Here is a 27,662-nt window from a genome sequence, read left to right on the forward strand (position 1 = left end):
TGCTGTGCTGCGTGTGTCCCAGCAAGGTGATCTGTTCCTGGTATGTACATTTAATATTTCCCCTGCAGATCTGCTGTATATCGGCCATGTAGAGAAAATGTCATAGTCAACTTGCAGATTTGCTGGAGGTGCAGAATCACAAGTGTTCTAACTTCTAAACCTGTTACAGATTTTTTTATGTCCCTTTCCTGCTTCCTACAAAATGAAAACCATTTCAGTTCATGTATTATAAGGGATAATGTACCCCCTACTGTAAATGATAAGGATATTAGAAGTCACTGAGGGGTTGTTCTGTGACCATATAAAGGCACAAGGCTGCAGGCTGAGTTATACAGGGAACTCTGAGTATCACTCATGTATTATAAGGGATAATGTACCCCTTACTGTAAATGATAAGGATATTAGAAGTCACTGAGGGGTTCTGTGACCATATAAAGGCACAAGGCTGCAGGCTGAGTTATACAGGGAACTCTGAGTATCACTCATGTATTATAAGGGATAATGTACCCCTTACTGTAAATGATAAGGATATTAGAAGTCACTGAGGGGTTGTTCTGTCACCATATAAAGACACAAGGCTGCAGGCTGAGTTATACAGGGAACTCTGAGTATCACTCATGTATTATAAGGGATAATGTACCCCTTACTGTAAATGATAAGGATATTAGAAGTCACTGAGGGGTCCAGTAACCATATAAAGGCACAAGGCTGCAGGCTAAGTTATACAGGGAACTCGGAGTATCACTCATGCATTATAAGGGATAATGTACCCCCTACTGTAAATGATAAGGATATTAGGAGTCACTGAGGGGTTGTTCTGTGACCATATAAAGGCACAAGGCTGCAGGCTGAGTTATACAGGGAACTCTGAGTATCACTCATGTATTATAAGGGATAATGTACCCCCTACTGTAAATGATAAGGATATTAGAAGTCACTGAGGGGTTCTGTGACCATATAAAGACACAAGGCTGCAGGCTGAGTTATACAGGGAACTCAGAGTATCACTCATGTATTATAAGGGGTAATGTACCCCCTACTGTAAATGATAAGGATATTAGAAGTCACTGAGGGGTTCTGTGACCATATAAAGACACAAGGCTGCAGGCTGAGTTATACAGGGAACTCTGAGTATCACTCATGTATTATAAGGGATAATGTACCCCTTACTGTAAATGATAAGGATATTAGGAGTCACTGAGGGGTTGTTCTGTGACCATATAAAGGCACAAGGCTGCAGGCTGAGTTACACAGGGAACTCGGAGTATCACTCATGTATTATAAGGGATAATGTCTGCTGAGAAATAGGAACTACAAAGATTATGCTGCTGCCAAGATTTGACTTTTTTATTTTATAATAAATATTTAACTGATGCTGCGGCTGCGCACTGTAGCACAATTGACAAACTTATCAAAACAAGGGACACATCTCTCTCTGCATCTATGTATAAAAAGGTGTCTATATATAGAGAATATATATAGATATATCTCAAACAAGCCTAACTGCTAGTTGATCCATCTGATCCACTTTTGCATAAATGTCCTGATTGGAAAAAGATTCACATCCAGAAAATGCGTGTGGGGGGGGGCGGCACAGTAGCTGGGCCTAGGGGGGCAAGGAGGGTAAATCCGGCCCTGATCATATATAGAATTTGAAGGAGGTGCACTCTACTCTACAGGATTAATGTCTGTGAGCTGCTCCTCATGCACAATTCATGCTTTAAATAGAATCCAATGCAATCTCATGTCTTTAGTTAAATATTAAATTGTGTTTATTCTGGTGTCAACATTTAAGTTCTGCTGGTGGACCTCTGCCAAGACAAGCAGAGCAGTGTAATATATAAAATAGCTATCAAGTAGTTGGGAGGCTCAAAATTCATGGCCCCATTACAACATATGTGTAAACAAGTTGAAAAAGACAAGATTCTCCATGGAAATCTCTCCTATATCACTTTGGTCTTGAAAATGGCCTCATTGTGCAGTTTTGATTTAAAATGAATCACTATGGTTGCTGAGCTACAGCTTCCATTATGCTATGAGAATCATGGGAGTTGTAGTTCAACAACCCTTGCTGGCCCTGTATTCACAGTAGTACATGCTATGTCAACATATGTTTATATGCTTTATTGAGTATTTGAAAAATAGTGGCACAAAATCAATGCAGGTTTACTTTGTGATGAGCAAGCAGGTTTGAAAGCCCAGAAGTGAGTAATTTATAGCACAACTAGTGTATTCATCTTCTACTCTTTGTTTGTGGCCCTTTTCTGCAAAATGTGTAGATATATAAAGCGCTTTTGAACTGAGCAATGGATAAGTGTAGTGTGAGCAGAATATATCTGAAGTATATGCTAACATATTGGGTATTCTTATCATTATTACAGGTTTGGAACCTATTATCCAGAATGCTCAGGACCTGGGTTTTCTGGATAATGCTTTGTGTAAATTGTATCTTCATATCTTAAATTGACTAGAAAATCATGTAAACATTAAATAAACCCAATAGGCTGGTTATGCTTCCAATAAGGATGACTTATATATTAGTTTGGATCAAACACAAAATACTGTTTTATTATTACAGAGAAAAAGGAAATCATTTTAAAAAATTTAGATTATTTGATTAATCTGTTCCTGACTCGTCTGTTTAGACCTTGCTGTATAGCTGCCTGAACTGATTCTTGCCTGTTTGAGGGCTCTTCTGGATCCTGACTTGGTACCATGTTACCAATTGGTTTTAACCCTGGCCTGGTAATCCTGACTACGCTCCTGGTTCATGATCTTGTACTGCACTGTCTGGTACTGTCCTGTTCCATGTCTGCACTCTTTATTTTTCCATTCTTCCTGAATACATTAAGGTTTCCTTGCCTGCCAAGAGGTTCCCCCTGGGTCCTCTCACATTGAGACCTGGCAGTATCAGAGTATCGGAGGGCCCATCCTGAAGCCAAAGGTGGCTGCTATAGGCAGAAGTGTGAGCTGAGACTTGGACCTTGGGGTTCACTCTGGGTTTTGAACACTGTTTAACCCTTTAAGTGCCACAGAACGTAGAATCTACGTTCTGTGGATCAAAGGACCAAAGTGCCATAGATCGTAGATTCTACGTTCTGCAGCACTTCCGGGTTTGCGAGCGGAGGAGCGGCTGTTAGAGCCGCTCGCTCCGCTCCTTCACGATCCCCTGCCCCTAGACAACGAGCAGAGCAGGGGATCGTGTGGCCCCTGGGGCGCGATCGCCCAGGGGCCCCAAAGCAGCAGCAGGGACGCGTTTCCTATGCGTCCTGCTGCTGCCTGCGCTGCACTTCCGCCCAGCTCCGCCCCCCCATGGCTGCTGACCGTTGGAGCTGGAGATCTGCTGCGTGGGACCCTTTCTCATCGATCTGATGCATCTACCCCAGGTAAGTGTAACATTTACACACACAAAAACACACAAACACACCAACACACACTTATTACAGTAATATACACTTACATTCACACTTACACACACTCACACATAGATTTTTGGGGATTGGGGGGGTCACACACACTCACAGCACCCATGTACACTTGCACACGCGCACACACGCAAATAACATGCAATTTACCCGTTGTGCACACGCATATGTACATATATGGCTTTGTGGCTTTTTTTTTTTTTTTTCTTATCGCATCGTCTCTTTTTGGGCTAAAAAAAATGTTTTATTGCCGAATAGCGTATTCGCTAACCGTACTGTGCAATAGCTTTTGTATGTTATTTTGGTGGTTATATTGCAATTTTGGGTATTTTGGTGCATTTTTAGCCATTTTATTGAATTTTTAGCCATTTTATTGCATTTTCAGGTCTGCATTTGTGTTGTTCACTTCTTTCTGTCCGTATAATCGATTTGGCCCAGCTAAAATATTCAAACGGTAATTCTGGTGGCTGATTACACTAGTGTGAAAAAAAAAGCATTGATTTTTGTGGTTTTATTCGTTTTTGGTGATTTATTTGCATTTCACACTGTTCTGTGTTTTGTTTGTTTTGCCTATGTAAATTTTATCTACTATATATCCATTTGTGGGTCTCTGTGCGCCTCATAGTTTGGTATATCTTTGCATATTGGGCATCAAAGTGTTCAGTAGACACCTGGCGTTCATATTTAGGATGTTTTATGCTGATAAGTTACGAAATGTGGGGCATATAATGGGGTAAAATTCAAGCTTTGTGACGATTTTCAGAAATTTGATAAAAACCGTTATGTTCAGCATTGCTTTGCAGTTTGGCAGTTTGCAGGAGAAACACTTATTTACCCATATTGGATTCGTCAGAATGTGTACTTTCTGAAAATATATGGTTTTCTGGGGTCTCTGTACTGTTAGGGGGGTCTAATGTCGCATATTACACACACCGGGTGCTTATATTGCAGCAGCCAGCGCGCGTCAGCCGTGAAAATGTATATACACTATTGTCATTTGGGGGTCTCTGTGCGCCACATAGTTTGGTATATCTATGCATATTGGGCATCAAAGTGTTCAGTAGACCCCTGGCGTTCATATTCAGGATGTTTTATGCTGATAAGTTACGAAATGTGGGGCATATAATGGGGTAAAATTCAAGCTTTGTGACGATTTTCAGAAATTTGATAAAAACCGTTATGTTCAGCATTGCTTTGCAGTTTGGCAGTTTGCAGGAGAAACACTTATTTACCCATATTGGATTCGTCAGAATGTGTACTTTCTGAAAATATATGGTTTTCTGGGGTCTCTGTACTGTTAGGTGGTCTAATGTCGCATAATACACAAACCGGGTGGTTATATTGCTGCAGCCAGCGCGTCAGCCGTGAAAATGTCTATACATATTGTCATTTGGGGGTCTCTGTGCGCCACATAGTTTGGTATATCTATGCATATTGGGCATCAAAGTGTTCAGTAGACCCCTGGCGCTCATATTTAGGATGTTTTATGCTGATAAGTTACGAAATGTGGGGCCTATAATGGGGTAAAATTCAAGCTTTGTGACGATTTTCAGAAATTTGATAAAAACCGTTATGTTCAGCATTGCTTTGCAGTTTGACAGTTTGCAGTAGGAACACATATTTACCCATATTGGATTCGTCAGAATGTGTACTTTCTGAAAATATATGGTTTTCTGGGGTCTCTGTACTGTTAGGGGGGTCTAATGTCGCATATTACACACACCGGGTGCTTATATTGCAGCAGCCGGCGCGCGTCAGCCGTGAAAATGTATAAACACTATTGTCATTTGGGGGTCTCTGTGCGCCACATAGTTTGGTATATCTATGCATATTGGGCATCAAAGTGTTTAGTAGACCCCTGGCGTTCATATTCAGGATGTTTTATGCTGATAAATTACGGATTGTGGGGCATATAATGGGGTAAAATTCAAGCTTTGTGACGATTTTCAGAAATTTGATAAAAACCGTTATGTTCAGCATTGCTTTGCAGTTTGGCAGTTTGCAGTAGAAACACTTATTTACCCATATTGGATTAGTCAGAATGTGTACTTTCTGAAAATATATGGTTTTCTGGGGTCTCTGTACTGTTAGGTGGTCTAATGTCGCATAATACACAAACCGGGTGGTTATATTGCTGCAGCCAGCGCGTCAGCCGTGAAAATGTCTATACATATTGTCATTTGGGGGTTTCTGTGCGCCACATAGTTTGGTATATCTATGCATATTGGGCATCAAAGTGTTCAGTAGACCCCTGGCGCTCATATTTAGGATGTTTTATGCTGATAAGTTACGAAATGTGGGGCCTATAATGGGGTAAAATTCAAGCTTTGTGACGATTTTCAGAAATTTGATAAAAACCGTTATGTTCAGCATTGCTTTGCAGTTTGACAGTTTGCAGTAGGAACACATATTTACCCATATTGGATTCGTCAGAATGTGTACTTTCTGAAAATATATGGTTTTCTGGGGTCTCTGTACTGTTAGGGGGGTCTAATGTCGCATATTACACACACCGGGTGCTTATATTGCAGCAGCCGGCGCGCGTCAGCCGTGAAAATGTATAAACACTATTGTCATTTGGGGGTCTCTGTGCGCCACATAGTTTGGTATATCTATGCATATTGGGCATCAAAGTGTTTAGTAGACCCCTGGCGTTCATATTCAGGATGTTTTATGCTGATAAATTACGGATTGTGGGGCATATAATGGGGTAAAATTCAAGCTTTGTGACGATTTTCAGAAATTTGATAAAAACCGTTATGTTCAGCATTGCTTTGCAGTTTGGCAGTTTGCAGTAGAAACACTTATTTACCCATATTGGATTAGTCAGAATGTGTACTTTCTGAAAATATATGGTTTTCTGGGGTCTCTGTACTGTTAGGTGGTCTAATGTCGCATAATACACAAACCGGGTGGTTATATTGCTGCAGCCAGCGCGTCAGCCGTGAAAATGTCTATACATATTGTCATTTGGGGGTTTCTGTGCGCCACATAGTTTGGTATATCTATGCATATTGGGCATCAAAGTGTTCAGTAGACCCCTGGCGCTCATATTTCGGATGTTTTATGCTGATAAGTTACGAAATGTGGGGCATATAATGGGGTAAAATTCAAACTTTGTGACGATTTTCAGAAATTTGATAAAAACCGTTACGTTCAGCATTGCTTTGCAGTTTGGCAGTTTGCAGTAGGAACACATATTTACCCATATTGGATTCGTCAGAATGTGTACTTTCTGAAAATATATGGTTTTCTGGGGTCTCTGTACTGTTAGGGGGGTCTAATGTCGCATATTACACACACCCCGTGCTTATATTGCAGCAGCCAGCGCGCGTCAGCCGTGAAAATGTATATACACTATTGTCATTTGGGGGCCTCTGTGCGCCACATAGTTTGGTATATCTATGCATATTGGGCATCAAAGTGTTTAGTAGACCCCTGGCGTTCATATTTAGGATGTTTTATGCTGATAAGTTATGAAATGTGGGGCATATAATGGGGTAAAATTCAAGCTTTGTGACGATTTTCAGAAATTTGATAAAAACCGTTATGTTCAGCATTGCTTGGCAGTTTGGCAGTTTGCAGTAGAAAGACTTATTTACCTATATTGGATTCGTCAGAATGTGTACTTTCTGAAAATATATGGTTTTCTGGGGTCTCTGTACTGTTAGGTGGTCTAATGTCGCATAATACACACACCGGGTGGTTATATTGCAGCAGCCAGCGCGTCAGCCGTGAAAATGTCTATACATATTGTCATTTGGGGGTATCTGTGCGCCACATAGTTTGGTATATCTATGCACATTGGGCATCAAACTGTTTAGTAGACCCCTATGTTTATATTTAGGATGCTTTATGCTGGTAATGATACATGGACAATACGATGCTGGAAAGTTGAAGCTTTGAGGCAATTTTCAGAATATTTTACCAAAACCGCCAAATTTGGCAAAGCCTTGCGACTCAGTAGTTTGGGGCAGAAAGGCATGGGTACCCATTTTAGATTCTGTATAATGTGTACTTTCCAAAAATATATGGGTTTGGGGGGTAAACATATATTTCTGTGTTTTTACCCCACAAAAATGCAGTCAATGTGTTGATTTTTCATTAGCTGAAGTTACCCACAGGACAATTTGTATGTGCTAACTTCATTTTGGGGCCTCTAAATGCAATATACTTTGGTAAACCTATGCACAGTGGGCACCAAACTGTTTGGAGGACCCCTGGCAATCACAATTTGGGTGCTTTTTTGTGTTACGTAATGATACATGGGCGATATGATGCTGGAAAGTTGAAGCATTGAGGCAATTTTCAGATATTTCACAAAAACCATCAATTTTGGGAAAGCCTTGCGACTCAGTAGTTTGGAGCAATAAGGCATGGGTACCCATTTTAGATTCTGTAGAATGTGTACTTTCCAAAAATGTATGGGTTTGGGGGGTAAACATATATTTCTGTGTTTTTACCCCACAAAAATGCAGTCAATGTGTTGATCTTTCATTAGCTGAAGTTACCCACAGGACTATTTGTATGCGCTAACTTCATTTTGGGGCCTCTAACTGCCAGATACTTTGGTACACCTATGAACAATGGCCACCAAACTGTTTGGAGGAACCCTGGCAATCATATTTAGGGTGCTTTTTTTTGGTGCGTAACGATACATGGGTGATATGGTGCTGAGAAGTTGAAGCTTTGAGGCAATTTTCAGATATTTCACCAAAACCGACAATTGTGGGAAAGCCTTGCGACTCAGTAGTTTGGAGCAGAAAGGCATGAGTACCCATTTTAGATTCGGTAGAATGTGTACTTTCCAAAAATATATGGGTTTGGGGGGTAAACATATATTTCTGTGTTTTTACCCCACAAAAATGCAGTCAATGTGTTGATTTTTCATTAGATGAAGTTACCCACAGGACTATTTGTATGCGCTAACTTCATTTTGAGGCCTCTAAATGCCAGATACTTTGGTAAACCTATGAACAATGGCCACCAAACTGTTTGGAGGAACCCTGGCAATCATATTTAGGGTGCTTTTTCTTGGTGCGTAACGATACATAGGTGATATGGTGCTGAGAAGTTGAAGCTTGGAGGCAATTTTCAGATATTTCACCAAAACCGACAATTGTGGGAAAGCCTTGCGACTCAGTAGTTTGGAGCAGAAAGGCATGGGTACCCATTTTAGATCCGGAAGAATGTGTACTTTCCAAAAATATATGGGTTTTGGGGTGTAAACATATATTTGTGTTTTTACCCCACAAAAATGCAGTCAATGTGTTGATTTTTCATTAGCTGAAGTTACCCACTGGACTGTTTGTATGTGCTAACTTCATTTTGGGGCCTCTAAATGCCAGATACTTTGGTAAACCTATGAACAATGGCCACCAAACTGTTTAGAGGAACCCTGGCAATCATATTTAGGGTGCTTTTTCTTGGTGCGTAACGATACATGGGTGATATGGTGCTGAGAAGTTGAAGCTTTGAGGCAATTTTCAGATATTTCACCAAAACCGACAATTGTGGGAAAGCCTTGCGACTCAGTAGTTTGGAGCAGAAAGGCATGGGTACCCATTTTAGATTCTGTAGAATGTGTACTTTCCAAAAATATATGGGTTTTGGGGGGTAAACATATATTTGCTGTACAGAAGTCCTAAATCTCCCTAAAACTATACATATCTGGTATTGGCACGTTCGAGAGACATAAGGCTTTCCAAATCAGTTGGATTTTCATCTGTAAAATGAAATATTTTTCTGGTATAAATTGATATACGATGAAAAATGGTAATTTTTCTTTTTTTTGGTATTTAGCACTATAAATTTTTTTGCACAGGTGGAAATACATGAAAACTCAGGCAGATTTAGAAAGCTCAGTTTCTACCGAAAAAAACAATGTATAGTTTTCCTAGGTTAACTATAGGTTTCCCCTCAGAAAATGCCCCTAAAGTGAGAGAGCACAAAATGCTTAAAAACGGCTGGCATTTCGCGTAACCAAAATGTGAAATTCTGCTGGCACTTAAAGGGTTAATATCACATAAATCAGCCCCTTTATGTATATATTTCTTTCTTTCTATTATTATTGGTGGATTTTTTTTCTAAGACAAAATATTTTCCATGTTTAAATATTGTTTTAGACAACAACAATGACATTTCATTCATAACATCTTATATAAATAAAATAATAAAATAAAACAAATTTCTTTTGGCTCTTTTTCTTTCTTTTTTTCCCTGTGTTTTTATGCATTCTGTCCATATTTGATAAGCCGTTTGAGTATGCTCTTTGGTACTGCTAGTTCATATTCCATGTTGTTGGTTACTTCTTTTATTATTTGAGTAATACTTGGTATTTTTTTTTGCAAACTTTGAACCTCCCTTGGCAACATTGTACCTCCCTTGAGTCTCCAGCAGACCATGTGAGAATGATTGTGTCATGTATTTCTAACACAAATTTGTAGCAATCATCTGTTACCTGTGGAGACACATTAATTTCCATTCTCTAGAGTTATTCTCTTTGCAATTGTTTCCTTGTTTATCTGTGTGACTGGCTCACTTTGCCTACAGATTCCCTCTCAAGATGAAATTTTGAGAGTGTAATTTAAAAGGCAATATAATTTAATTATTCCCTTAAGATTCAGTCTGAATAAATAAAACATTGCTGGTGAAAGAAAGTGTGTTAGTATGCATTACTGCATTGCATTTTTCATATATAGAATTTGAAGGAGGTACACTCTACTCTACAGGATTAATATGTCTGTGAGCTGCTCCTCATGCACAATTCATGCTTTAAATAGAATCCAGTGCAATCTCATGTCTTTAGTTAAATATTAAAATGTGTTTATTCTGGTGTCAACATTTTAGTTCTGCTGGTGGATATCTGCCAAAACAAGCAGATCAGTGCAATATATAAAATAGCTATCATGTAGTTGGGAGGCTCAAAACTCATAGCCCCAAAAAACTTCGACCTCCATTGGACTGGTCTTTTTGAATTCGAAGTTCAACGTTTTTTTAACTTCGAACTTCGACCATTGATAAATCTGCCCCTTGGTATTTTTTATTTTTTCCAGTTTTTAAGTTTAAGAGTCTGCTACTGTTTAGGACTTGAAAGATAAGCCTGTAACTTAAATACGGGAGATATTGTCTAGCAGGGATAAAATTCTTCCAAAAAAATCCTGATTGCTAATTTTGGTAGTATTTTTGATAAAAAATTTGACCTGTCAAAAATCTTTTTTTAATGGTAACGTACTTTCAACAGCAATGTTGATCCACCTAGATTTTCTTGGACTCTGCAAAGGAGGGGACCTACATCTACAGTGGAACTAGAAAGGCTATATAGTAGCATCTTATTTAAAATACACTAGAGCGTTCAAAGTCAAGGATAGAATTGTCCATTCCAGAGACACTTCCAAGGACACATACCAATATTACAACCTTTTTTTTTATTGTGTACAGTCTGCATTTGTGAGATATTTAAGTCAATAAGATTTTATAGATGATAGCTAGCTAAAAGCAGATAATGGATATCTAAATAGATACAGTAGATGATATCATGCATTCCAGCTGACAGTTATTGTTCTACAGGAAACGGCAAATAAAGATGGGCACAGGGAAGTGCAATGCATCGATCACATGCTGTTGAATTGACAGTAGTGATAGGGAGATAATGTAAAACTGTTGTCATTAAAATTTATTTCAATGCATTAATGTATTATAAAAAGATAAATATACATTTACATAGTATTGGATCTTTGAAGTGGAAAGCTTGGAACTGTCACAGGCACTTCCCTGCACTCATTTCCATGTCTGCATTCTTTATTCTCCATTCCTGAATACATTAAGGTTTCCTTGCCTGCCTAGAGTTTCCCAGAGAACAGACTAAATAAAGATACATATGCATGCACACAATAATTATGATATAAAGCTATTTCTAGGGCTGTCTCTTTCTTATTGTGTATATACAGAACATATGTGGGGCTGATTCACTAAGGGTCGAATATCGAGGGTTAATTAACCCTCGATATTCGACTAGGAATTGAAATCCTTCCACTTCGAATATCGAAGTCGAAGGATTAAGCGCAAATACTGCGATCGTACGATCGAAGGATTATTCCTTCGATCGAACGATTAAATCCTTCGAATCGAACGATTCGAAGGATTTTAATCCAACGATCGAAGGAATATCTTTCGATCAAAAAAACGTAGGAAAGCCTATGGGGACTTTCCCCATAGGCTAACATTGACTTCGGTAGCTTTTAGCTGCTGAACTAGGGGGTCGAAGTTTTTTTAAAGAGACAGTACTTCTACTATCGAATGGTCGAATAGTCGAACGATTTTTAGTTCGAAATCCTTCGATTCAAAGTCGTAGTCGAAGGTCGAAGTAGCCCATTCGATGGTCGAAGTAGCCCAAAAAATACTTCGAAATTCGAAGTTTTTTTACTTCGAATCCTTCACTCGAATTTAGTGAATCGGCCCCTGTGTGTTTATGCTATATCTAATAAATAACCTAGAACTTCAGAGACCTTAAACGCTTTTAGAAATGGGCGTTGGTTTGGGCAATCTCTTCCTTTAAAAGCCGCATGCTGGCGGGGAAGGATCTAGCCCTCAGACTGAAACCAAGGTTCAAGAGAATATTTTATGAAAATGTTTTTTTTAGATGATACGGGGTATTACATATGAGTTGTTTTATACAATATATTCTTATAGAGACCACAGAGTTTATTAAAATGCTGTTATATATTTAGCCTTAAGGTGGCCATACATGGAGAGATCCGCTCGTTTGGCGATGTCGCCAAATGAGTGGATCTCCCTCCGATATGCCCACCTTGAGGTGGGCAATATCGGGCTGATCTGATCGTGGGCCCTAGGGCCCAACGATCGGATCCTAACGATGCCCAAACGGGCGGTCGGATCGCGGGACCGCATCAACGAATAGATGGGATCCCGACGGGATTTTCTGTCCCATCCGATCGAGATCTGGCCGACTTTCGGCCAGATCTCGATCGGTGAAGCCCGTCGGGGGGCCCCATACACGGGCCAATAAGCTGGCGACATGATTTGTCGGCAGCTTTTATCGGCCCGTGTATGGCCACCTTTACTGAAAGATTTGCAAAACTGCAAAAAATTCACTAATTGCATTGAAGTCAATAGGTGACAATATTTTTACACAAGCCGCTCCAAATGCATGGCATTTTTTCTTGCGGCAACTTTTTGTCTTGGAGAATTTTTGTCCCATGGACCAAATGGTCAATGGGCTTTTTTCTCACTCCAGATGCATTAAAGTCAATAGGCATTTTTTTCTTGCAGCAACTTTTTTATATTGGCAACTTTTTTGTCTCTGATACTTTTAAGTCTCAGTGAATTTTTGACACAGTTTTGCAAGTCCATGCCTGGCAAAAAAAGTTCCTGATGTACAAACATGAGGCAGCAAAATGAACTAGGTAAGAAAGAATGTCTAGGTGTTTCAATGTTATGCCAAATGTGTCCTCATTATTAGGTGCATTTTATCAACACTGATTACATTTACACCCGCCACTTCATCAGTCAAGCAGTATAAAAAAATTGCATTTACCAATGCATTATGTAAGCAAGTGCATGATACAACTTTAGATGAACTACAGCTCCTCTTCACATCTGTTCCAAGCATTCAGGCTGTCAGAATAAATGAGAAAACAATAGAAAGGGGCCATGTATTTCAAATCATGTGGTATCCATCTGTTTGGCCTGTGTTTGGATGCCACCCAGCATGGCCCCATGTATGGACACCTTAAGGATACTGCAAAATAAAAGGCAAGGTTGATTATGTTGACCAACACATTAGATGGAAATACAATAAACTTTATTAAGTGGAGATGCTTTTAAATCCAGAGCTGAAAAGAGATTGTTCAAAAAAAAAAAAGTATATTTTTCATATATCATTATAATAAATTATGTAAAATATGTGAGTTTATTAAACTAGTGTTATATAAAGTCAGTGAGAGGGACATTTACATAATTTATCATAATGATATATGAAAAATATACTTAGTTTTATGGAGTTAAGGTATAGAACGAGTTGTCCATGTCTTATTAGATCCTCATGTATTATACACAGTAGCAACACTTTGATTGTTACAATTTTATTATAATAATTTCAACAAGTAACATTGCAACACTGTGTTTTGTTTTTAACTTTGTTTTAAACTGTTATTTAAAAGTAGCCTTTTGGTTCCCTATAATGGGTTTAGATAAATTAACCATTTAAGCAACATGATGTGCAGCCATGAAAGTTGGTTTGTTTGGCAGTCGCTAAATGCTGACGATTACCTCACGTCAATCAGACTGTTGTTTTCCCGCCTTATCATGTGTATAAAATGCATTTTAAATATTGAATTATTACTTTGAGAAAGGCCTGGGACCAGGCCGAAATGTGAGTCTGTAACTTCTACAATAAATAATTTTTTCCTTTTAAGAAGTCCTGAGAGTGCGGACTTTATTGCATTTCGGTTTGGATAAATACGTGGGACACTGCACCCAGGCATGTAAACCTTTTTGTCGAGAGTGCTGGCAACATAGAGGATATATATATATATATATATATATATATATATATATATATATATATATATATATATATATATATATATATTTCCTTATATTATTTTTTAGCTACACTGAATCTTATGACACTTACGCATATGTACACAAACATACAATAATGCCATCTGGCTTTTGTGCTTTCTTATCCATTGCTTATTAACTCTGTTGCCTCCTTCCTGATGTCCTTGTTAAATGCCCTCTGTCCATTCAGGCAGAAAGCATGGTGTTCCCAAGTCTTGTTCTCCTCTGAAGATAACAAGCAGCTATTCATCTTCTCTTTGGCTGCATCTCTAACTACCTCTATATGCAGAGAAACAGAATTTGCTTTACATATTTAAGTGTGTCTTGTTCTATACTTTATTTAAACTTTTTCAATTCATGAGCAATTCCTTTTTTTTATAATGAAATTGTTGGAGGAGGAGCAGGTGAATCAAACAAAGGGGGGGGCAGAAGTGAGGGACATGACAAAAAATACAAGGCAATTGCAGAGCATTTAAAATATATAGCTTATATTCATTGAACTATCTTATTCTTAGTGTTTATTTCTAGCAAAACAAGATCTAGCTGCCAAGATATTTTAGTAACATGTAAAATTCTTATAAAAGCAGCGCAATGATTTCCATTGCTTTAATTTTATGGACATGCTCAGTAGAGTCCCACAGTCACAGATGGAAGTGCAAATATAAATTCTCTTGGGCACATTGTGTAAATGACAGGTGGCTCATGATAAAGTTATTTTTGCCCAGACATATTCCATATTTCTCTACAAGTATATACAAACAGCAGAAGATTGTAGAGATTTTTTTCTTTCAGTTTCCTAGTAAAACACTCACAGAGAGATTAGGGATTATAAAATTTATTGTGATGATAAATAATAAAGAATATTCATTCATCATTCATTTCTTGTGAAGCTACCTAGCTACAAGCTACAAAGGGAATTTGATCATATAATAGTATAATGATAAACACTATATTACTATAGTGATAACTACATTTTATCTACAGTATTTTCTGCCTGAAAAATAGTGGGTCTTCCACCATCATCTAAAAATTAAAATAAAAATGTCCAGGGCTGCAACCTTAAATTTTGCATAGCTTGAAAAGCATGTTGCTTTTAACACTAGGGGGCAGATTTACTAAGGGTCGAATATCGAGGGTTAATTAACCCTCGATATTCGACTAGGAACTAAAATCGTTCGACTTCGAATATCGAAGTCGAACGATTTAGCGCTAATCATACGATCGAAGTACGATTCGAAGGATTTTAATCCAACAATCGAAGGAATATCCTTCGATCAAAAAAACACAGGCAAGCCTATGGGGACCTTCCCCATAGGCTAACATTGAGTTCGGTAGCTTTTAGCTGCCGAACTAGGGGGTCGAAGTTTTTCTTAAAGAGACAGTACTTCGATTATCGAATGGTTGAATAGTCGAACGATTTTTAGTTCGAATCGTTCGATTCGTAGTTGAAGTCGTAGTCGAAGGTCGAACTAGCCCATTCGATGGTCGAAGTAGCCAAAAAAACACTTCGAAATTCGAAGTTTTTTTAATTCGAATCCTTCACTCGAGCTTTGTAAATCTGCCCTTAGGACTAAGACAGAGGGGCCGATTTATCAAATGTCGGATTTTAGTGGTTTTAGAGGTTTTTGACACCATGACTAAAATTCACATACTCTAAAACTACAAATGTTGTGAGATTTATTAAAAAATCTGAATAAAAAAGTACAAACGGAAAATTACGCTGAAAGATGTGCTAAAGCATATGAATATCTTGACTTCTATTCGACCTTGACAACTTTTATCTGGTGAAGTTTTGTATTAGAGGCTTTGACATATAAACTGGCTGTTTCATTCTACTGCACGTGTTTGCCCCAGGAAATTTTAAGAATGAAGAAACGAAGAAGACAATCGATCCTTGGTACTGGAAGGCAGAATTGCTGATCAGTGCTGTTTTCTGCTGATAGAAACACTGGCCCAGGGTGTCAGGTAAGTAAAAACAACCACTTGGGGTGCCTAACTTTTGACACTCCCAATTTAAAAATACTTTTCTTCTCCTATAATAAATCTTGAATTGTTAGAGCTTCTTTAAAAAAAAAATAGATATCCACAAATTATTTATAGATTTGTAGTAAATGACCCCCTAAAAGAGAATGTACACCTAAAATATGTTTGCCTCCTAGCTCTGCAAAATAGTAATTTCAAGGTCCAGGATTCTTTAATAAGAATTATGCCTACTAGGGCAATGTCAAGTTATCTTGGTGTGTAATTTTTTCTTGATAATATTGCACTGTAATCCAACTTCAAAGAAACACACTCTTCTGTTTAGGTTTCTTTTTTTTTTTATAGGTAAAATTCTAATGGTTTATAACACATTAAACATAAAACAAAGTATATGCTGTAAATGCGGTTGAGTTGCTATTACAGGGCTTGGAGCAAAATATTTACTTACAGATTTGTTTAGTAGTTTGATTGATACACTGAACATCTAAAATATAGTTCAAACAGTCATACAATGAGATGTGGATGTTACCTCTATTGATGGGTGAATTTATTTGCCAGGCACGAATTCGTGGCGAATTTGCGTGATACGCCACCAGCGAATAAATTTGCATAAAAAAATTGTCGCTGGCGTCAAAAAAAACAATTAGTGATTCGCCCTTTCCGAATCACTAATTGCCCATCACTAGTTGCCTCTGAAGTACCTATCATCGACATTGAACAGTAACAGCATTTTCTAGATAAAATTAAGGATTTTTGCCTTTTATAGTATAAATGTTTCTTTTCATGTTCGGGAGCCCTGACCCCCAAGTCCCGCTTCCCACCATGGGCTCCATGTTTTTTCAAATCTTTTCAGTGAGCCTCTGGCTAGTAAGGTAAGTTTAATGAGAGGCAGATTCTGATTCACCAATGTTATAAAGTTTTGCACCGTGGGTGGTTGGGAACCCATCCATGCCATAGCAATTATTTTCTTGGCATAGTACAGCAGTGTTCGGTATCTAACTCTGGCATGATTAGTGTATATGATTTAGTCTATGACTCCTAATATGCACACCTGTGGGGTCAGCAGCTTAGGGAAATCGAATTTATCTGCTAAGATATCCATAACTTCGGTCCAAAACTTGGAGACTGATGGACACAACCAAGCCATATGCAGGAAGTTTGCTCCTTCTGCACCACACCTATGACATCTTGCAGTTGGATTACTTCCCATGGCCTTAAATCACACAAGGGTGAAATAGAATTGGTGAAGCCATTTAAAGTGAACCAGTTTGTCCCGTATAGAGAAGAGATGACTATAACCTTTGTCTGTTGCTTCCTCCATTCCTTGTCTCTCAAATGTGGCACCGTCTAGCACATCATGTAATCGCCTAATGTGTTTACGTGGCCAGTAGAGAAAATCTGGGAATTTATGGAAGTGGGGAAGGCGTAACTTAACCCACAACAGCAAATTACGTGTTAAAATTGAGGGATTCTTTGGATACAGCTTGAGTGCCAAATTACAGGCCTTTCTCTGGGTTGTCATAACAGCTGGGAGTTTGACATGTGTCACTATTATAGTGAGGGCTGTACAGTGTATCAATCAACAATGCATTGGATTGTGGCATATTGACATAACAAAACCAGTAGACAAACAATAAACATAACACACCTTTACCCTTACCCTCCCTACCCACCCTCCAAACCTGGGCAGGTCTTGTACCCTGTAACATATTCTGCAGAAGCAGGTTAAATTGAAGGAACATGCACCAAATCATCATATATGAATCAACATTAACTTAATTAGTCCTAAGATGAAAGCTGGTGATTCCTTCAGTGTCCAACTGTGGGCCCCTCATCAAGCTGTTAGGGCTCACAAATAAGAACCTATGAATATCATTTTAGTAGAATACTATAGTACATGTATCTAAGTTCCTCTGTTTCAGAGTCCCTTTGCATGCCTGTTGAGTCATAAAGAGTTGAGTCTGGGCTAGTTTAAGATAGCCTATAAGGAGTTGGAAGTAGGTATTGTGATGTGTAAATTGTAAAGTTACCTTCCTTGTAACCACTGAAGAATATTTACTGAGATCTGGGGGATCGCCCTCATCTCTGCAACGATATTGTATCCTACTGGGGACTGTCTTATCCCTTTGCGATTCAGCCAATCCTCTGCCTCTGTTGGTGTAGTGAGGAATAGTACTCAATCACGATCCTGGATTCGTAGCTTTGATGGGTACAGCATACTTTATGGAATATTTGCATCTCTTAAGCACTCTTTGCTTTTGGATTGCAGGGGAGAAATCAGGGTATAGAGATACTGTTGCTCTATTGTAGATAATGGGCCCTTTTACTCTAGGCGCTTTCAGTGCTGCATCTCTGTCTCTGTAGTGTAGTAGCTTTAGAAGAAATGGCCGTGGTGTGGCACCTGGAGGGAGGGCTCTGGTAGGGACTCGATGCGCTCTTTCTACTGCAAAGAGCGGAGTAAAGGTATATGTGCCCAATGTATCCTGTAGCCATTTTTTAATGAAGGTTTCATTCTATTTTCAAGAACATCAGTCTTATCCAACGCTTGCTTGAGTGGAGTTTTAATATTCCGGCTATCTTGTTGCATAGGTGGGATTTAGTCTTCCACATCTGATACTCTGTTTTCTACTGCTGTTGTGCGTTCACAAATATTTTGCAGATCCTGACGCAGCAGACATAGGTCGACTTTAATTGCCTGCAATTGTGCTGTTGTGGTGGTGCGACTCTCCATTATAGCCCCCAGGAGCTCACTCATGGTTGGCTCATGGTTGGCTCTTGGGCTTCCTGAGGCAGCTGTGGAGGATGAGGGCATGGTGGTGGTGGAGAGGGATTGGCTGAGTGGGCGAACCGTTCCAGACGGGCTGCTGCCTCTGCCCTGGTTTTTTGAGAATGTTTCCCCATGTAGAGATCTGTAGGACAATGCTGTTCTAATACTTGTTTGTTGCTATTTGTAGTTTCCAATGGTAAACAGGCAGCGATGCTCTGAGTAAAGTATTGGTTGGCACACACTTCAGGTGTATAAATCACATATGTGTTTATATACATGTTTATATATTCAGAAGTTTAACATAGAATTCCAGATTTAGCAGGTTTTGCTTCCCATCTGTGATTCGAGTTGCTGCTGGTGCTGTGTGCTTTTGTACAGACAGTGTAAATCCATGTATCCTGTTTTAACTTTAGCTGGTTGTAATCTGTATTTTATCTCTCTCCTCACAAGGCAGTTAATTACTGTCAGAGGTGGGTATAGAACAGGGGCAAGAAATGTTTATATAGTTCATTTAGGTCCCGTGAACTATCCCCTGGATTGTGCCCAGCCTGTTGATATGTAATGAGCCTCTAGTCCTCCTTCCCTTTTGGCATTTTCAGCATTAGTGCTGAGCAGGTGTGAGTAGTTGGAGTATTGGCTTACTGCAGCAGCTGAATTGGCAGGCAAATGGGCAGTGGCCATGCTCCCAGGGGCCGTGCACACTCACCCCTGGCAGCCTGCAAGGTCCCTGCACGTGTGTTGGGCCAAGCGTTGTGCTATAGTGGATCCAACGGGATCTATCTTTTGCACACCCGCGGTTCAGCGTTGCACCGCCACTAGAGGCCGGGGCTTCCGTCTCCCCAGTAGGCCACAACCGGATCTCGCCTCTGAGGGCAGCTAGAGACCCAGCTCCAGCGGCGTTGTGCTGGTCGGAGGTTCCAGAGGTGAACTTCCTTTAAATTAGTGGTGCTGCATGCACTGCAGAGGGGTACCAGTCACTGGTCACGAGATTTGGTCCCAAGAGCGCCGAGTAATTGAGCCTGGTCAGATTCATGGTTGGCCACGCCCCCCATCAGTTGCCCTGTTTAGGTGTCTTTAATGATGATTGTATGAAACCAAGAACAGGTGGTCAGAGCCATCTGTCCTGGAGAAAACTGTGTGAGGAACTTGCCTGAAGGTCTAGTGGGGGTGTCTTCTAGACTAGAAGAAAAGAACTTTCATTTGAAGCAACGTAGGGGGTTCTTCACAGTCAGGACAGTGAGGTTGTGGAATGCACTGCCGGGTGATGTTGTGATGGCTGATTCAGTTAATGCCTTTAAGAATGGCTTTGATGATTTTTTGGACAGACATAATATCAAAGGCTATTGTGATACTAAGCTCTATAGTTAGTATAGGTATGGGTATATAGAAATTAATTAAAAGTAGGGATGGGTGTATGTATGGATGCTGGGTTTTCATTTGGAGGGGTTGAACTTGATGGACTTTGTCTTTTTTCAACCCAATTTAACTATGTAACTATGTAACTATATGCAAATCATTATATTGCATATAGAGAAACCTTTGCAAAGAGGAAATTTCTTCCCATTAGCAGAGTAACTAAAATATTAGGCACAGTTTGTGTTCTCCTTATAGTAAAACAGGCTGTACATGAACCCCCTTTCACTTGCTTTGGGTACAATAACTTGTGTTTCATTGTTCTTTGTGGATATTTGTAGGTTATTGTCTTGAGTGTGAGTTAGGGTGATAGTGTTTGCATTCTAGGGCTGATAAATGACAGAATCAATGTTTTTAAGTTTAATTTAGAAACCTTTAATAGAATACTATTAGTAATAATCATTTTTAGTTTATGTTTTTGCCAAGCTTTGGGGGCATTCGCTAACCTATATCAATGAAAATGGGAGATTGCAGTGTAAAATCTGATATCCTGATCCAAAGACAATGCTTGATAGGAAATGGCAGTGTTACCGCCCAATCAATTTATTTTTTACACACATGCAAGTACTGCAGTTTCTCTCTTCCACCCCCTCCCCCCCGCCAAGCCCTTGTATATGGGTCATCTTTCCCTGTATATATTCATTTTGCTGTACAAAATTTAGTCAATTAGGGATAAAGATATTGGTTCTGGCCTCCTCCCACGCCAGTTGCAAGTATACTTAAAAAAGAATGGATGCCAGTACATGTAGTTTAAAAGTTTGGTAAAAGTGCTCAAGACACGCAGGTTATGATCAAACATTTCGGGACAACTGCCCTTCTTGAAGTGATAACCCACCATAGAGATTCCCATTGTTTATATAGCAGTGATTACAGTGCCATCTAGTGTGCAAACCACATAGTGCAAGAAATGATACAAAGTATACAATTAACAAGCATTAGTCCCATTAATGGTAACAACTTTTCACCAGCATATTCAAAAAGAATCAGGAAAAATGTCAGTTCTCATGAGTCCATCTAAACAGTCTTTTTGGTGAAAATCAAATCTTTTTAGAACATAACTTTTTGTTATAAAGAAATTTAGCACTTGAATCATTAGTAGTTAATAATAATACTTACTAACTGTGGGGAAAGAAAGATTATATCTTATATTTTTCAATCGTATTCTCCTTCACTGTAGAAGCCAGTAGTGCAGTAGTGTAGCACTACACCATGGTGTGCAAGGGAGCCCGATACTTAAAGGGGTTGTTCAACTTTGAGTTAACTTTTAGTATGATGTAGAGAGTTATTTTCTGAGACAATTTGCAATCGGGTTTCTTTTTTTATTATTTTTGGTTTTCAAGTTAATTGGCTTTTAATTCAGCAGCTCTCCAGTTTGCAAATTCAAACATTACCCTAGCAACCATGCATTGATTTGAATAGCCTCGAATAGAAAGAAGAGTAATAAAAAGTAACAATACATTTGTAGCTTTACAGAGCATTTGTTTTTAAATGGGATCAGTGACTTGCTGGCAAGAGTCAGAAGAAGGCAAATACTGTAACTATATAAATAAATAATGAAGACCAATTGAAACGTTGCTTAGAGTTGACTATTCCATAGAATAGTAATATTTAACTTAAAGGTGAACCATTCCTTTAACATTGGCCTTGCAAAAAATACTTGACTGTATGAGCCCGTAGATGTGCATAAAGCCATCTTCATGCATCTAGCGGCTCTCGCACACAGGTAACTTGCTGCATTTCACCTGCGTTTGGCAGTTGAGGGAGTACATTGAGGGTTAAAGAAAACAATTTTTGCAGCCGCTTTAGTTAATGAGCCCTAACATTCATTTGGCTGATCTTTTGATATAAAACATTAATTTTGTAAACTGATAGCCTTGTTCCAGTAACAGTATTTTGTCTTTTATCTTTGCAGATAAAAGAAGTGCATCCTTTATTTACAAAAACTAGCAACTTCAAAAAGCCTTACAGGAGATTAGGTTTTTTTCATGCAACATACCATTTTAGCTTCTTTCATTAAAAGCACATGCATAGACCCTAATCTCAGGAATCACACTGGTCCCAAAGCAACACACCGGATTCTCCCCTGAGAAAGTAGCCAGACTTTTTTAAGGGCTGCCTGGATTTAAAGTAGCTGGGTTTCTAAGGCAACTAGTTAAGATGTACAGTAAGAACAGCATCTGCAATGTCTCAGCCTTCTCTCATGCTCTCTGGTGCTTATTGAAGGTGCATAGCTGACACGCCATTAATCTCCTTTCTGGAAAAGCTTATTTATAATATGTTTTTCTTCCTGAATCTTCCTGTCCCAAAGAATCGTTGTGCCAGTCTGTTTATGTTTCATATCCATATATTGCATTTATGAAGTCAAAACTATGAATGAAAGTACATGTATTTAAATCGTACTTACACAATGATACATTACTAGTGATGGGTGGATTTATTCGCCAGGCGCAAATTTGCGGCAAATTCCCGCAATTCGCCACTGGCGAAATTAATTAGAGAAACCGGCACAAAAATTCGCCAGCAAATTTCGTAGGAAATTCATGAATTTTTCGGCGAAACGGCCCAAATCCGCCCATCGCTATACATTAATTTAAAGCTGAAAATATATAAGCCTAAAAGACTCTATTAGCTGGAAAAAAAAACCTTCTTATTTGGGCTGTAACATTATTATAATTATTATTAGAAATAATAATCATACTTAAGCCCATACTTAACCCATCACTGCATACCTTTCTAATAATAATGGGGTTAATGGGAAGCCATAAATCACTTAAACTGTGATTGTCTTTTAAAAGTTTTAAATTCTTTAAGCCCACACAGTGACTCATTATCTGCAATGCCTGTCTTAGCTCATATTTCAATCCATGACTGATATACAGTATAACAAACAATGAATTTATAGAATGTACCTATTCTTCGAACAACAGTAAAAGAAAATGTACTATATTATGTCAATCACATCTAAATTAGGCATTTTGCTCAAGTATTACATGTAATAGGAAGGCAATTCTAAAATATACATAAATGCAGTAGATTATTCCTTACATAGTTTTATTGCTGTCCACTTTGCTATATTTTTATTTATACTAAAAATATTTTTTTCTGAAGTAAAATGCTCATCAATATATGATGGCATTAAACCTTTCCTTATTATCCTGTCTTTTCAGCTGCCCCCCTTCTCATATTCCCTTATCACCATTTTGTGCCATACTTGTGTCATACTTGTGTCTCCCCCAGCTGTGCTGCTTTCCCTTGTGGCTCAGTCCTTCTCTCTGTGCTGTCATTGGATGGATGCTCCTCCGTTACAGTAACTGTGTTTCTCTTCTGTTACTGTGTGTATATATATATATATATATATATATATATATATATATATATATATATATATATATATATATATATATATATATATATATATAAAACAAACAAGGGAAAGTTGTGCTCACCACTATTTTTTAAAACCATTAGGCGGGGGTGCAATGAGGGTGTGACCACAAAATACATATAGTCAACTACAAGAGTCCTCTGCACTCAACCCATTATCAATATATTTAAGACAGCGACATTTTGTGCATACTGCTACTAAAAAATGCCTTACCCTTTAAACAACACAGGGATTGTTTGTCCATATATTGCAATATATTTAAGCTGACCAACTACGTCAAAGTCATCCCATATCTGGCCAGTCCTACGCTTAATTTTCATCTGATTCATTAAGAATTCAATTGCTTAATTATACATTTTACAAAGGGACTAAGTTTTACCTGCAACTTACTAGCTGCTTTCAAAGTAAAACTCCCAAACTTGGCTGCCCTTTTATTAGACACCAGTGGGATCACCTGACTATAGCTGGGAGGGGTGGGAGCTACAACATGGAGCTGGTCACTGCTCCTGTATAACTATAACAAACAAGGGAAAGTTGTGCTCACCACTATTTTTTAAAACCATTAGGCGGGGGTGCAATGAGGGTGTGACCACAAAATACATATAGTCTTGTAGTTGACTATATATATATATATATATATATATATATATATATATATATATATATATATATATATATATATATATATATATATATATATATATATATATATATATATATATATATATATATATATATATATGTACATTTCCCATCCTTAAGCAAAGTCCCTCCACTGAAATGCTGTTGGACTACAACTCTCAGAATTCTCCAGGGTTGAGCCATATTTGGAGCTGTAGTCCATTAGAAATAGAAATGAGCCCCTAAAGCAAAATTTGAATGATAAAACCTTATCCCAAGTTTCCCAGGCCCAGTGGTAAAGTGATGGAATGTATCCACCAATGAGAATCCTGCCTGTTTCTCTTGATTATATTGTAATATTGGCAGGCAACCATGGCAAAATAATCCCAATACTGAAGTACTGAAGTGTTGGTATGGATGAAAGTAATACTTGTCACAATTTGCGTGCCTTGCAAAAATAGCATTCTGCCATTTAAAATCTTACAGCTGTCTATATCAATATATAAAGTGGATTTGAGCTTAAAGGAACAGTAACACCAAAAAATGAAAGTGTTTTAAAGGAATGACAGTATATGTTCTGTTGCCCTACACTGATAAAACTGGTGTGTTTACTTCAGAAACACAACTATAGTTTACATAAACAAACTATGCTATGCAGCCATGGGGGCAGCCATTCAAGTACTGGAGAATCCCATTATGCACTCCAGAGCTGTTATCTGCTGTGTATCCTGTGCCTTTTCTCCTTTCTCAGCTATGAATGGCTGCCCCCATGGCTACAAAGCAGCTTGTTTATATAAACTATAGTAATGTTACTGAAGCAAACACACCAGTTCTACCAGTGCAGGGCAACAGGACATTATATTTTCATTACTTTATAATATTTTCTCTTTTTGTTGATATTGTTCCTTTAAAGAATCCTAGACTTCATTTTGATACTTAACATCAGAAAAGATGCAATTGTGTCAGATATACATGAAAATACAACAGCTGTTGTGTGTGTTTTTTATGCACTCCCACAATTGCATCAGATGCAACTCCCTCTACGAAGTCACAATTATGCTGGAATGTTGGGGGGATATGATGCATTTTGGATAAACAAATTATTATTATATATTGCCATTGTCTCCCTTAGCACAAATAAGGGATACAAATAAAAGACAAAACATTTTCAGTTCCAGAGAATGGCTGCAGCAGAGGAAAAGTCCTGAATTTGAGAGTCTGAACCAAGGATCAGTGTGGAGAGACATAAGATTACATTTGGGGGTGTATCTGATAATTATAGAGGTGATTTTTGGCGGCACAACATTGCTAAGTGCTTTGTGAGTACAAGGATATTGAAGTTAATTCTGTGTTTGAGAGTCAGGACTAGAAGGGTGAGGTAAGGAGGGAGATGCAGTATGGTTGACACTGAAGGTTTGATTATAAAGAAGAAATGCAAGATGCATACAAGTGCATACTCTTGGTTCCCCAACGAAGACTACGGAGCAACAAGAAATGACCAACAGTGTCTGCAGATAAGTTGAGCAGAGTTATTATTAAGTATTGTCCTTTATATTGATCAGTGAGCAAGTAGAGATACTGGTGGAGAGGTGGAGGGGATTGTAGGATCTAGGGAAAGTTTTTTGAGGGTAGGCAATTTGTATCCAAAATTAAACTTTAAACACCACACTTGTGCTAGTAGTAGGACCATTTTCCCCTTCAACTCCATTTGGTTGCTGTGCTGCCATTGACCACCAGTTAGCACAGGGATGCATATTTAGCAGTGCAGGAGATTTCTGAGTTAATTTTAACCTTTAGTATTTTAGAAATTACTCGAGCCTTCAGGTAACTTGCTTATTGTAAGGGCGAAGGGGTTTTAGCACCAACTGCCTCTATTTGTATATAATGATTTTTGAATGTGGCTGAATTGTTCTTGGGACTCACTGAACCAGTGTTTAAAAGTGTAAGTACAGCCTTTCACTGTGCTAGCTGATTCAAAGAGTGTCCAGTAAATGTGTTTTCCAACAGTGTATTTAAAGGGGAAGTAAAGTCTAAGATAGAATAAGGCTATAAATGCTGCATTTTGTATATAAACATAAACATGAACTTACTGCACCACAAGCCTAATCAAACAAATGATTTATGCTTTCAAAGTTGGCAGCAGGGGGTCACCATCTTGTAACTTTGTTAAACATCATTGCAAGACCAAGACTGTGCACATGCTCAGTGTGGTCTGGGCTACTTAGGGATCATCATAAATGATCAAAACAGCACAAGTCAAATAATATCTGCCAGAAGGCTATAAAGCAAGACTGATTAATAATCAGACTATGCAGACTGCACTGGGTCCTGTGTTGTCATGTAATCTAATGTGGATTTTATAGTTTTTGTATTGGTTTTTGTATTGTATTTGCTTTCTCCAACTCTGCAGAACCAGTGTCAGAACCAGTGTCTGCAGCAAAAAGATAGAATCCCAGTTTATTTGTTTAAATCTGGCTCCATGATCTTTGTCCCTGCAGCTGGAGTTGGAAACAGTAAAGGGGATGTAAAGGCAAAAATAAAATCCAATACAAATCTCTACACAGTCGCCGACTGCTCTACAGGGAAAAAAACAAAGCTGCTTGACTTCTTGCAAATGAGACAAGTGTTTGCGTGAGTGCGCCCAGTGTGCGAAGTTGTTGTGCGCGAAAATAGCATTGACAGTAACTTAAATTCACAATTTGTAAAACTGTTTTGCCAATATTTTCTCAGCCACCAAAGTTGTGGCATAACTCAGATGCAGAGTATTCGCAATTTGCACTTTTCGCCATATTTAAAAAATTCTTATGGACATTCGTGGTATGAAAACAATTCAAAATTCTGTTTGCACAATAAGTACACCACTCATCCAGCTTTATAAATATAACCATGCGCAGGGCAAATATTTTCAATGTGCGATTCATTCTGCCCTTTATAAATGAGCCCCAAGGTGTTTTGTCTGCTGTTTGTCTACGTGTGACGCATATGGAGCATTAACAGATGGAACTCTGCGGAAATCACACCCACGTCACTGACCATGTGCATCATCTTTGGGACTTTTCATTTAATATTATCAGAAGCGGCAACAGGCAAATAGGGCCTTTGACTGGTGTTTATGTGTAAAACATCAGACACAGTGAATGAAGGAAATGTTAATATGAGCACATCTGATACTCATTATGAAAAACATCATCGCATTACAGAAATTCAGGATAAAATGGATATTAACCATCACTATCTCTATCTTTCTCTCTATCTATAGATAAATACGAGGATAGCAAGAGGTTTGCAGTCTAACACCAATGAGAGGATGGCGTGGAGGTCAAGAGTTTTTGATTACAACTTAAAGCATGTTTTTAAAGTAGCCTAAACAATGTGAAATATAAAACTGGGCCATATACTTTCCATATGAATAGTCATTTTATAATAATTGCACATTAATATTTAGCAAAAGCGTCACTTAAATTTAAAAAATCCCATAATAAAATAC

General features: G+C 38.4%; 1 long non-coding RNA gene across 1 annotated transcript; it reads left to right on the top strand.

Moving 5' to 3' along the window:
- Positions 1-27,662, top strand: LOC121397741. The gene is made up of 3 exons (XR_005963889.1): positions 1-40; positions 15,864-15,974; positions 27,435-27,662. It is a non-coding gene; the product is annotated as an uncharacterized LOC121397741 (long non-coding RNA).

This window comes from Xenopus laevis, chromosome 8S (assembly GCF_017654675.1).
Source record: "Xenopus laevis strain J_2021 chromosome 8S, Xenopus_laevis_v10.1, whole genome shotgun sequence".
Lineage (NCBI taxonomy): Eukaryota > Metazoa > Chordata > Amphibia > Anura > Pipidae > Xenopus > Xenopus laevis.